At 39.3% G+C, this 14,095-nt stretch overlaps 1 protein-coding gene across 1 annotated transcript in view; it reads right to left on the bottom strand.

Moving 5' to 3' along the window:
• Positions 1 to 10,122, bottom strand: part of CLVS1 (clavesin 1) — a 196,440-nt gene extending 186,318 nt beyond the window's left edge. The window contains exon 1 of the mRNA XM_066266202.1: positions 9,987 to 10,122. The gene's annotated coding sequence lies outside the window, so the exon portion shown is untranslated. The remainder of the gene's footprint in view (positions 1 to 9,986) is intronic.
• Between the last annotated feature and the right edge of the window lie 3,973 nt (positions 10,123 to 14,095).

The raw sequence follows: 14,095 nt of genomic DNA, 5'->3' as shown, positions 1-14,095 counted from the left end.
GGACCTCATTCATCTCTGCATCCTCAATACAGTGCCTGGTACAAAGAAGGTCAGCTTCATGAGCTGGCTGACTTTGTTCTGTTTACCTCCTAATTCCTGGTGCCTAAAACAGTGCCTGTCACAGAGTAGGTGCTCAATAAATATACATAGAATAAATGAATAAAGTACTTAAAATGTTGTTTTGGTGAATAAGTGGTTTCCCATTCTGTTTGGGTATATCTAGGACCCAATGGGGGCTTTTCATTTTCCCTTTCATTTACAAAGCATTTTTTCCCTAGGAGAACTTAGCCTAGGTAGGTGCATTGTACTTCCCGTTCATCACTCTTTGAAGTATGCTTGGTTATGTTCACAGTTCAAAGCCATGGTGCAAAGTGCTTAGAGCACAAGAAATAGTAGTGGCTCATCCCCTGCAGAAGATTTAAAGATGCTAGGAGTAAGTTACTTACCTTACAGTTCAGGGAGCTGAACAATGTTTTTGGGATAAATTATTATGGGTTCAGGGGGAGAGTTGAGGTTGCATTTTTCATGGCCCACTTCCACACATAACTGGGTCTCCAATCTATAACATCTGAAATAAATTTGCTTCAATTTATATCTTTATTCTGTGCTCAGCAAACAGTGGCAGCTTGTGGGAAGATTACCCAAGCCAGAGTCACTGGGTTTCATACTTAAGATGAAATAATTTTCATTAAAGGCAAATCCTTCATTTCAGAAGTCTGAATAGACTGCTACTTAAATAACAACTTCAACTGATAATATTTAAGGTACTAAACATGCTGTGCTACATAAGAATGTTTTACAGGATGTAGAATTTCAATAGACTGTATACTCTTTTGTTCATGTGAAGGACTTGGTTCTCATTTAACTTTTCTGAATTGGTCAAACAACTATAAAAGGCTACATTATACTTGGTATCACATGAGTAGTTTTATGTCCCAGTGGTATTAATAATAATATAGCCATAACTTATTATTTATTATGCTCCAGACACTTACATATTCTTTACTATGTAGTATATTACTTAATCCTTAGAAGAGCTGTATTAAATGAGTATAATATTTTCACCATTTTTAGATGCGGAATTGGAGGCATAGAGAGGTTAAAAACCTTCCCAAGGTTATAGACAGCTACTAAGAAGCAGAAACTGGGTTTAAGCCCAAGTGATCTTTCTCCATCCCACGCTTTTTACTACAACACTCTTATTTCCCTTATATGTAACAGAGAGGGTCTACTATTTACTACTTATGGCCTATGTGACATTCAGAAAGTCCTTCCCTCTCAGAGCCTCCCTCTCCTGCCCTAAAATCCACTCCAAGTTTGCCATTCTAGAAACCTAACTCTGGCTAAGGGGTTAGGTTTACCCACTGTTGAGCCCTAGCTGTCCATGCTTTTCCCAGCTACCACAATTTTGTCCTCTTCCTTTATGTATCTTCTTTTGGCTAAAATGCCAGATCAAAAACCTTGCCACTCTATTTGAATGGTTGATACTTTGCCATGCCTATCAGAGTGCCAGGCACAACCTGAGCAATGAAATATGCTTGTTAAGCAAAAAAGACACTTGAAGCAGATTCCTGTGAGCTTCAGAAGCCATCCTTCCCATTGTTGGTTGAGTCCTCAGTGATTTTTTTAAATTTAGAGATTGTTCCAAATACATGGAGATTAACTTATCACACACCCTCTGAAGAACCCAAGAAACTAACTTCCACTTGCTTCTAATCATGCTTTTTCTAATGAATTAGAAATTGAGTTAGTGGTCCTTTTGTATAAGGGAGAGGAACGGAGAGTCTCCATATTATGATATTTGAAAGTATGGCATCTATAGATTCCAAACTCATATTTCATCTCATTTCCTTTAGACAAAAATCTATTTGTATATTTCCTCATTCAGAATTCAGCCTTAAAGTGTACATTTGTGAGTGCACACACACACACACACACTCCCATAAACACACTCTTGTATTTATGAACTAAGGAGTCTAGGTATAAAAAGATCATCTTAAAAGCACCTCACCTGTGGTGGTATAGTGGATAAAGCATCAATCTGAAATGCTGAGGTTGCTGGTTCAATGCCCTGGGCTTGCCCCATCAAGGTACATACTGCTCCTCCCCCACCACCTTTCTCTTTCTCCTCTCTCTAAAAATCTATAAGTAAAATATTTTTTCCCTGTATTTTTCTGAAGCCGGAAACGGGGGAGAGACAGTCAGACAGACTCCCGCATGCGCCGGACCAGGATCCACCCGGCACGCCCACCAGGGGGCGATGCTCTGCCCACCAGGGGGCGATGCTCTGCCCCTCTGGGGGCATCGCTCTGTTACAACCAGAGCCACTCTAGCGCCTGGGGCAGAGGCCGAGGAGCCATCCTCAGCACCCGGGCCATCTTTGCTTCAATGGAGCCTCGGCTGTGGGAGGGAAAGAGAGAGACAGAGAGGAAGGAGAGGGGGAGGGGTGGAGAAGCAGATGGGTGCTTCTCCTGTGTGCCCTGGCAGGCAATCGAACCCGGGACTTCTGCATGCCAGGCCGACGCTCTACCACTGAGCCAACCGGCCAGGGCTATAAATAAAATATTTTTATTTATTTATTTTTTTTCATTTTTTCTGAAGCTGGAAATGGGGAGAGACAGTCAGACAGACTCCCGCATGCGCCCGACCGGGATCCACCCGGCACGCCTACCAGGGGCGACGCTCTGCCCACCAGGGGGCGATAATCTGCCCATCCTGGGCGTCGCCATGTTGCGACCAGAGCCACTCTAGCGCCTGGGGCAGAGGCCACAGAGCCATCCCCAGCGCCCGGGCCATCTTTGCTCCAATGGAGCCTTGGCTGCGGGAGGGGAAGAGAGAGACAGAGAGGAAAGCGCGGCGGAGGGGTGGAGAAGCAAATGGGCGCTTCTCCTGTGTGCCCTGGCCGGGAATCGAACCCGGGTCCTCCGCACGCTAGGCCGACGCTCTACCGAATAAAATATTTTTTTAAAGTACATTAACTCAAGTGAAATCTATTTTGGTCATTTTATAATCCATTATTCTCATTTATTTCATTATCTTCAGAAAAACATATTAAACATAGTCGGAAACAATCAGAATAACAACCACATCTTGTCTACCATTAGGCAGTCATTTTAAAGCATTTTCTATCAATTGTTTTCTTCATTGTTGCACTGCTCCTGCAATATGTAGAAGAAAGATAATTCCGTGAAAGGTGCAGAGGATTATGTGGAATAATGTAAGTAAAAGTGCTTTGGAAATGAAAAGCTCCTTTTGACATTTCACATTTACTGTAATTTCTTGTTGATATCATTATTTTGTTGTCTCCAGGTAAATAAAAGGATATTGAGGCCCAGCACAACTAAGCACTTGGCTTAGTTGGATAATTAGTTAGTATTAAAGTCGAGGAAAAACAAACAAATATTCATTGAGTACTTGTTATGTGCCTAGGACTTTGATGTTATATGATCTAATCTCCACACCAACCATTTAAACTAAGTTATTATTTAGTAGATGAAAAAATAAATCTGAAATTTAGATAAATTAAGTATAGCTGGAAGAACAAAGATTCATACCCAAGCCTACCTGGCCCAAAGCTCAAGTTCTGTCCATGACCCTGTCCTGCCTCTCAGAATGGCTGCTTTGCCTGCACCACCCAGGGTACCAGTTCCTCCACAATCACTCATGCGCATGGCCGGCACACATCCACACCCCACCAGTCCTAGGGGAGATTATTTAAGAAATGCTATAAAACTGACTAATTCAGGGGAGAAAGGAATATATTGTTGTCATGACCAGAAAGGTAAAACGTATGGAGCCTAAATATTGTTTTTAAAATATGGAAACATCGATAATTAATTAACAATACTTCAAATATGTGTTATATCTTGGTGTTCTTGATAATACAATGAACAATTTTAAGGATACAAATTTAAATTAACTCAAATATAAAATGGGATGTTATATCTATCTTTGTTTTGTGGGCTTCTCTTGTAAGAAGAAGATTTTAAAAATGGACCTAAATGATAAAACTTCTCACGTGAAAGTCTAATCAGCTCTTTCACCCATCAGTAACTGTGAAAGTCATGTTTCCAAATTTTAAACATATTTTAAATTTGGTTAACCCTTTTTTTTTTTAAAGGGACTTTGTTAACCAATAGGCCCAATCAGGGTTGTAACGGTTACAACCCTTGAGGATTTTTTTTTAATTTTTTTAATTTTATTTATTCATTTTAGAAAGGAGAGAGAAAGGAAGAGAGAGAGAGAGGAGAGAGAGACAGAGAGAGAAGGTGGGGAGGAGCTGGAAGCATCAACTCCCATATGTGCCTTGACCAGGCAAGCCCAGGGTTTTGAACCGGCGACCTCAGCGTTTCCAGGTAGACGCTTTATCCACTGCGCCACCACAGATCAGGCCTTGGTTAACCCTTATGGCTCTTCACCTTTCTAAAATCTCACTTCAAAATTTTCCAACTAAATATGTATTTTCCCTTAGAAATGCTAAATTATTATGCTGAACAAAATAAAATTAGATGCTGCTGATACATCTAGACCAAAGCTGAAAATCACAGTGAGCAACAAAATCTTCTTTTTTTGAATACTACTCTATTTAAAATCTTTTCTGAAAGATGGCATGCTCCCTTACTGCCAGTAAGCCTACATTTAAGTCTTAGAGGTTGGTTAATTACAACATTCTTTGGTGCTGACCAGAAAGGAATCTTTTTTCCAAATGATGAATTTGAGATTGACCATTAGGGTGTAGGACTTCTTTGCATAAGTGCTGGCAAAGCCCTGTGAATAGCAAATTGACCCCTAATCCATCAACTTGCTATCAACCATTAGCCAACTTGCAGATAAGAACTATCCATACCAGGGGCAGGGAGAGTAGTCTGGAAAGACAAAGGGGAGACCTTTAATCATCTGAAAGTATAGCTGAACCAGAATTTAGCCTCTGGCTCACAGTCAACTTTCCATATCTGTAGCTCACTCCTAGCCCAGGGTTTACCCTTGCCACATAAATATTCATTGTGTAGTCTCCCTGGGCGCCCTTTAAAATAGCAACTAAACACATAGTCATCTGCTCCCATTTGTTCCGGCTCTTAACAAAGATTAAAAGTAAATTGGAATGAATTTCATCAGAGTAGAGACACTAAGAACTTCTACCCAAAATAGATACTAGATCAGAATTAGAATATGCTAGGATTTGGATAAAGTAGACCTATTGGACAGAAGAGTTCTAGAGTTCTGAGTTCTAGGACAATCTATATAGCTTTTATTCCTGTAGTTTACTTTGGGACAGAAAATGCAAAGATAGGAAGACAAAGACAGCTTGTAAGGAAGGTATGGGTTTGTCTGCTGCCTCACTCTATTAAGTAGAAAAGTTTAAAATTAAAGGAGTATTTGGACTGGATTTTTTTTATGCCATAAAACTATCTAATAAAAAGTCATTGGCAGTCAATGCCACAATTTAAAAATGGATTTAGTTATGCTTCTTAAGAGTAGCAATTGGAGAAGAAAGAAAAACACTTGGATGAGGGTATTTCTCTAAGAATAGACTCTTTAGGAGGAAGAGGATCTGTAGAACTGTAAGAAGAACAGGGATTACCCAAAAATGGACACGAAGTCTACTTGTGTCCACTCAGTGTTTTTCCCCCGGCATGTCTCTGGGACCCTTCCTCTGCATGTGATTGGACAGAGGATAGCAGCAGGTGTCTGAGTTAGGAAAACTGGCTGGTGAAAGAGATGCAGAAGGACATGTCTGCGTGAGGTGGGAGGAAACTGGCTGTGGTATAACTTTCTCCCTAACCAGAGCTATGATATTTGAGGTTATTATTGCCTCTGAACTTGGAATGACTTTTGTTTTCCTTTAGTTTGAGTGCCATTATTTAATAAGACATAGGGTAAGAATGTAAAAAGAAGAAGAAAGAAAAAAGAAGAAAGAAGGAAGAGGAAGAGGAGGAAGAAGATGAAGAAGAAGAGGAAGAAGAAAGAATAATAATAATAATAATAATAATAAGAAGAAGAAGAAGAAGAAGAAGAAGAAGAAGAAGGAGAAGAAGGCTGTTCTTTGTCTTTGCTCCCGGAAAGTATGCTGTGTGCATCAGCAGCAACATCAGCACCTAAGAATTTGTTAGCACCACAACCCTCAGGACCCTCCCAGACCTGCTGCACAGGTAGTAGAATCCCCAAGCAATTCATATGCATATTAATGTTTGGGAATCAATGGTTTAAAGGTTCATAATGAATAAAAAGGTTGAGGAGGTACATTAACTGCTCTGAGATTAGAGCTCACACCGTCTGTGGACAGCAGTGCTATGTTGTCCAAGAAGGGAGTAAAATCACCCCAATATGCTTATTTCTTTTGGGGTCCTGGCATTCATAATAACTTCTCAGATCACCCCATTAGTTGTTTACACATGCTTGAATGTTATATACATCAACCAACAGCAATAAAGAAAGGAACAATGCAAGAAGCAAGAGAAGAAGAGAGGTAAGGAGAAAGAGAAAAAGAAAAAGAGAAAAATCTCATATGTTTTGTTTATTATATTTTATTTTGACCACACATCAGACTAGAGGTCTTTTATTACTAGAGACTATGATTTGAACCCCCAACTGCCATTTCCAGGCCCACAACTTTCCTTCTACTGACTCTAAAACTATCAAATAATGAACACCAAATATACTATGTACTTGACACATGGAAAAGTATGAAATTTTACATAAGACATTTGAGAGATTAAAAAAACCCCAAATTGATGTAATGTTGTTGTAAGAAGAGATGGAGAAAGTGGTCTGCATAAAATCTAAGAACTGAAGATTTGGCTAAAAGGGTCCAGGAAACAAGAATGAAGCATCTCAAGCACAATGGGGAAATTCCTGATGGCTCAGAAGTCAGGAGGAAGAAAATCTTATAGGAAATTAGCCTCCCACACAGAAAACTTTCTCTGATACTTTCTGTACCATGATAATAGGGCCATAAGGAAGAACTACATAGACCATCTGGCCAGAGAAAATATGAGAAAGATCTATGGGAGGCAGCAGAGGTAGTCAAGAATAATAACCTTATTATCTAAATAAATGAAAGGTGTTTATTTTTTATTGAGAGAAAAATGACCAGTTTATTTGCACACCCATGAAGACTCAAACATAAGTCAAACTTTCCTTAAGTGGGGAAAAAATTAAAAACTTGGAATGGAAATTAAGCACAGTTTTCTCTAGAGAGTTGTAACACTTGGTGCTAATGTTAGGGGTTGTAGACTCATCTAGTCATTCATACTGTGGGTCTTCTCCTGAAACAAAATTATTTCAGTAAAATCTAGATAAAAGGAACCATAATTAAAATAATCAAAATTGGGAAAAGGATCTAATAGGGGAAAGATCTTTCTTGGCAATGTTGAGGGCTATTTCTAGGCAGATTGCATTGGCCAGACCTCGTGTTTTGTATACCCATTCAGTAGTGTTACCTTCTCTCTCTGAGTCACTAGGTAACAGGAATGCAGAGGAGATCCAAGCCAGCCTGAAGCCATTTACTAAGGTTGCCTTTGCTGTGAGGATGTGTATAAAGTCATAAAAAGACTTCTTAGGGTTAATAAAGTGTCCCTTTGTAAAGCTTGAAGAAATAAACAGACACCTCCTGTTCTGAAAAATTATGGATTCTCCCTTTTGGGAAATGAAGGACCTTCTCACTTTATTCTCTATGATTCTCAAAGGATGTGACCCTCTGAGAACATATCTATGAAAGTGAATGATGCTTCTCTACTGAAAAATATGTTTTCTATTCACCTTTAAGCCCATTATAAAAATGAGGAATTTCTGTTATTGGAAACATAAAAAAAGCAAAATGCCCCTTAATAGGAAAAAATAAAAAAAGGAAGCCAGGATAGCAGCACTCTATAAAAATTAATAAGCTCAGCATAATATTTCAGTTGGAGAATGGCATTGCTTCTGAGACAGATGCCTGTAAATCTCATCGAAGCAGCATTATTTTGAAATATCCTCAGCCTCAGGAAATTGTATTAAGCACAGGAAAACAGAAGAATTGGAGGAACTGGATACCTGGCTTGAGTTTCTGGTTTGAAGGAGGTAGATCTGGCAATATGTACACTTTTAAAATTTGCCTGAGCTGAAACATTCTTTGCATATAGATAAGGAAGTTTTAAGTATCTCATTGGTTGGGGTCTTGAGAGGTTTGTTTACTGGTTACTGTGACTATTACTAATCCAAGGACAGTATATAAGTTCATTTCACAATACATTTTCACTAGTTTACTTGGTTTGAATTTAAAAGTAAGTGAACCTTAGAAGCATGGAAGATTATGTCAATGTTTAGTTGTAACTAACTTTTGACATTTGAGAAGAGTATTTGCTGTGAATTTTTCTGCAGAACTTCTTCCAGAAGATACTTGTTTGTAACCATTCTTTATTTTTGACAATGCCTCTAATGATGAGCAAGCTGGTTAAGACGAAACTTGCTTTATCGCCTCTTTTTAAAGAGGCAGAATAAATGTACAAGGGTAATTTTTAAATGAATATTTTCTGTGCTCTGATTTAAACTTGGTTGTTACATGTGACATGACATTATTTCCATAGAAAAATTTGATTCATCTCATTTTTAATTAAGATGTTGATTTTATTGAAAAACAATTTGCCAAAAAAATAAAACAATATTTTGCTGTTCAGTCATAATTGATTTTATGAGCACTCACCAAAAGATATTTACTTATGACAGGCTCGTGCACTTTTCTATGTTTGTTAGCTCTTAATAAGCAGTTGATCCTAGCTAAATAAAAGAGGTGCTATAACTTGGGTTTGACCCTCAAGATATTTGAACGATGCTTCAACTGAGATAGAAAATGATAGCACTCTGAAAGCAGAGCCTGATAGAACAGTTACATAAAATGTCTTTTCAATTTTTGCACTCCATTACCCTTTACTATTATAGGAAAATGGTGTTATTGCCTGATTACTGAAAGCATGCAAGATCTTGCCTTCCAAATCCGAGTCAGTCCTTGACTAGTGATGAACAAAGCCAGGCCATCTGCTCTGAATATCGTTATTATCATTTGGTCATTTGACCAAGGGATCTATATTCTCTGCTTCAATGAGAGGTTTAAGATTGGAAAATTGAAATGAAGTAAGTAGACAGGAAGAGGCATTTGAACAAATAGCACTTTCCAACGAGAGCCGCATTCGTTACGTTATTATCATCACCATCATTTTTAATTTTCACCCTGGCCACAGAGTTAACCTTTGGGGTTTCCATTTTACAAAACATTTTAGTAAAAAAAACCACAAAACTTAATTTCAGAGTTTCTGCAATAAACACTCAGGAAGAAAAAAGGGAGTGTGGGTGAATATGAGTCATCAATCACCCCCACCCTGCTTCCTGGTGATTCTCCATTGGAAAGCCAAACCAAGGATGGAGTTTACATATCTATTTTACCGGAATCACACTATCCCCCAGGCCATGTTAATTTCCTGAACTAAACAGTCCCTAATCTGAAAGGCAGCTGGCTAACTGTTGGTGTCTGGGAAGTGCCCCATCTGTCCCCCTGCCTGGGGTCTCTCTTGCCTGTCTTCACTTTTTCTTTCTCTCAAGCAGGCGTCTCTCTTTGTTTTCAGAGGTGCCGGCCACCTGAACTTTCCTTCCCATGCCTGAAAACTTGGGCTCTTTCCTTCCACGCTGCGGACCTAGGGCTTTGTCTAAGTGACAAGACACAGTTGTGTTGACTGTAGTTACGGCGCTGGCGATGGTGGAGATCATAACGGCGATGGTGGAGATGGGGTTGCTCACGGTGTGAGGGAGCGCAGGCTGAGCGGGCGCGGGAGCAGAAGGATGGACCGCGAGAGCGGTGGGGAGCGGGGCGCGGAAGGGATGGAGTACGGAGGGATTGCAGATGGGAGCTGTCCACGCACCCAAGTGCTGAAACGCCGCAGCCATGGCATCGCAAGAGTGGGAGGAAAGGTGGGGAGACTCGGCAAATACAGAATAGAGAAAAAAGCAACAAATACCTTCACACAGCTGCCCAGCCTTGCTTTGGGAATGTATTTCTGCAGGTGTCCTCGCTGCTGAGCTGAGTAGGTGAGATCCCCTATTCTGGTAGGTTCGGGCTCAGATTTCTCTAGAAAGCTGTGAATGAGAGCCCCGGCTCCAACGGGCTCTGATTTTGGTAGGAGGCGTGTGCGCCAGAGACTCCGTCTTTCTATACCGAGCCTGGCTTTCCCCTGGGTCCTAAATGCCTCCGCACCGTTTCTCTCCTGAAGTCCGTCAAGACAATACCAAGAATTATTTTAATTTTGCAACAGCTGGGACAAAAAGTACCCGAACATCACCTCCTAACCCTAAAAATGTAATTATTCAGATTAATGCAGCCTCTGAAACAGATAAGAGTGTGTGTGTACGCGCGTGCAGATATAACAGATAAAAACAGACCTAATGGGAAAAAGATTATTTTATTAACAAATGTGGTAATAGAACAAATGATTTGGAAAAGACCCAAAACCTCATCTCACCAAAATTAATCCCACATAGATTAAACAGGTAAATATAAAAGTTAAATTATTTTTAAAAACTAGAAGAGCATAAGAAAAATTTTACTGGTCTTAGAAGAGCTTTTTAAGCACACTAGGAATAGAAGCAATCACAAAGAAAAGATATCAATAATTTGAGTGCATAAAAATAATTTTAAATGTAAAGATATTATAAAAGCATAAATATAAATACTACTTGGAAAAATTACAACAAATATATGTTTCATACATAAAATATCTTGTATAGCAAAAGAAAAATACTAATGCTTTAAGAAAAAAAGATGAAGAGCAAATAAAAATGAATTCACTAAAGAAACATGAACTAATCTCACCAGTAAACAGAGATATGTAATTTAAAATAGCACTGAGATGTAATTTTGTCTGAAGTTTTACATCTACTTATTATCTCATACTGCGTGATAATAATGAGAAAGTGCAACCGTTCTGTAAATCTATTTTACAACATATATCAAGTGTCATAAAATGTACATCTATTTAGAACCAATAATTTCACTTTATGCACAGTATACTAAAGATATAGTCAGCTACGCAGATAAATATTTATGTATATAAATTTAATTCCTGATCATAGAAATTGTCAAAAACAATGGAAGCATTAACATTTCTTTATATAGCCTGTAATATTTGGAACTATTAAAAACATATTTTGAAGACTGTTAAAAACAAAAATGCTAACAAAATGGAAACTGAGGAAAAGAATATACCAAATACAGTACTCTCTGCCTATTATCAAGTTGGCAAGATCATAGGATAATGTGATGAGGTTGTAAGTAAATCTGCTTTCTATCAAGTTGAACAACTTGATGCTCTTCTTTGTATTTACCTAAAGTTTTTATATTTAACAAAAGAAGAAAACTTAAGTATTTTAAAGCAATCCACTTATTTCACAGAGACTTAAAAGTTGTCAGAATTCTAACTCTGACATAGCATTATATAATCATTTACTTGTCTGTTTATTGTCTCTCTCTCCAATAGAATACAAGTACCATGTGGTAAAAACTTTTGTTTTGTTTACTGCTGCTTCCTAAGCACCTGAATGTGTGTCTGGAACATCACAGGAGTTAAATAAATGTTTATTAAATAGAAAAATGAATAAGTGAATGAATGATGATGAATGAATGAGTTATCTAACCTTCCCACATACAGATCTATTTTAAAATATTTTATAAAGCTACAAATTTCAGATAGTTGTTATTCAATAAGGCATGGCATACCAAAATAATCTGAGGTTGCTGCTGAGTTTTGATCACATATAAACTCAAGGGACATTGTCAGAGGTTTAGCTAATCATGGACATGACTTGCAGCAGCATCAAATGTGAATTTTTTTTTAAAAAAAGTAAATTCTCTAACTTCCACTCTAATACTCCTCATTTCTTCTTGGTCCTGATAACTTTAAAGACTTTGTAAACTTTCCTCTTTTCTGAGATGTTAATTATTCTGTTTCTTTTCCTCCTTTTCTTTATCCTGTAACATTAAATAAGACCTAAGTGTTTAATAAGCTAAATATTTCTATTTCAATTTTTTTAAAATTTAAAATAAACTTTGATATCTTTGCTCAGCTGGTGTTCCTTCTTAGTTTTTATTCATTATTAATGTGACTTTTGAATGACATTTATAACCTAGCCGAGTTTTATTTGTATTTTCTAAGCTGAAGTAGAAAATAAAATTATACATTTTATCTATACACACACATATAGATCTATGTAGAAATAACTATGTTTATGAGTATGTATATGTACAAATATATAGTGTCCTTCCTGAGAACTCTTTTTTTCCCCCATTTTTCCGAAGCTGGAAACGGGGAGGCAGTCAGACTCCTGCATGTGCCCGACCAGGATCCACCCGGCATGCCCATCAGGAGGCGACGCTCTGCCCCTCTGGGGCGTCGCTCTGTTGCATCCAGAGCCATCCTAGCGCCTGAGGCAGAGGCCACAGAGCCATCCTCAGCGCCGGGGCCAACTTTGCTCCAGTGGAGCCTCTGCTGCAGGAGGGGAAGAGAGAGACAGAGAGGAAGGAGAGGGGGAGGGGTGGAGTAGCAGATGGGCGCTTCTCCTGTGTGCCCTGGCCGGGAATCAAACCTGGGACTCCTGCACGCCAGGCCGACGCTCTACCACTGAGCCAACTGGCCAGGGCCCCTGAGAACTCTTTATAGAGGAAAACTATCTCTGCCTATATGAGGCTGAGATATAAACCAGTATTCTCTTGCTTGATCATGTGACAGGGTCCACATAGTATAAATACAAAAGCTACTGGCTACCAGAATACAGCCTTATATTCCATAAGTTTTAAAACTTTTATTTTATTTATTCATTTTAGAGAGGAGAGAGAGAGAGGAGAGAGAGATAGAGAGAGAGAAGGGGGGGAGGAGCTGGAAGCATCAACTCCCATATGTGCCTTGACCAGGCAAGCCCAGGGTTTTGAACCGGCGACCTCAGCATTTCCAGGTCAACGCTTTATCCACTGTGCCACCACAGGTCAGGCCTATTCCATAAGTTTTAAAAGCAATTTTTAAATTTACTTGCACTGATCAAAGTAAAAAAAAATTAGTTTAAAATGAGTCATTTTTGGCCCTGGCCAGTTGGCTTAGTGGTAGAGTGTTAGCCTGGCATGCAGGAGTCCCGAGTTTGATTCCCGGCCAGGGCACACAGGAGAAGTGCCCATCTGCTTCTCCACACCTCCCCCTCTCCTTCCTCTCTGTCTCTCTCTTCCCCTCCGGCAGCCAAGGCTCCATTGGAGCAAAGTTGGCCCGGGTGCTGAGGATGGCTCCATGGCCTCTGCCTCAGGCACTAGAATGGCTCTGGTTGCAACAGAGCGACGCCCCAGATGGGCAGAGCATTGCCCCCTGGTGGGCATGCTGGGTGGATCCCAGCTGGGCTCATGAGGGAGGCTGTCTGACTGCCTCCCCATTTCCAACTTCAGAAAAATACAAAAATAAATAAATAAATAAATAAGTCATTTTTATTGACAATTAGAATAGTTATGCTTGATATATTAAAAAATTTACTTTTTCCCCAAAGTGCCAATGAAAGTGTACCATTCCTTTTATATTCAGGAGCATTAACCCTGTGTTTTTTGTGATAATACCTTTCTATACCAACTCAAGTTCCTGTGTAAGAACAACAGCTCTTTACTAAGTATTTGTGTCTTAACTACATTGAATCTGTCTTTCTGTTTCTTGTGATCTAAATTGTCTTTGTTTTAATGTTTTGCCTGGTAAGTGTAAACCAGAGACTTCTGGGTGGGGTTCTTTTCTTAACCACTCCGAGTGACATTGTGCTGATATTCTGCACAATCTATTCAACCTCCCTTTGAGCTCTTCACACTACAGCCACCTATGTCTTTGTAGGATTCCTCCATGTAACCCTTTGTATACAAGCAACCAATCCCAGGGTGAAAGTATGACCTGTTCACAAGCATCTTTCATGCTTTCTGATCTTGTATCTGGCATTCCCAAGTCAGCTACTCATTTCTCTATTGCCTTAAAGGACCCTGTTAATGTGGGGTTATGCCATTGTCTAGGTCTGGATGAGGAGAAGGTGCTTTCTGTGGCTTGGCTCATGACAGATG

The sequence above is a fragment of the Saccopteryx bilineata genome, chromosome 3, assembly GCF_036850765.1.
Source record: "Saccopteryx bilineata isolate mSacBil1 chromosome 3, mSacBil1_pri_phased_curated, whole genome shotgun sequence".
NCBI classification, from domain to species: domain Eukaryota; kingdom Metazoa; phylum Chordata; class Mammalia; order Chiroptera; family Emballonuridae; genus Saccopteryx; species Saccopteryx bilineata.
This window is presented reverse-complemented; position numbering and strand designations above follow the sequence as displayed.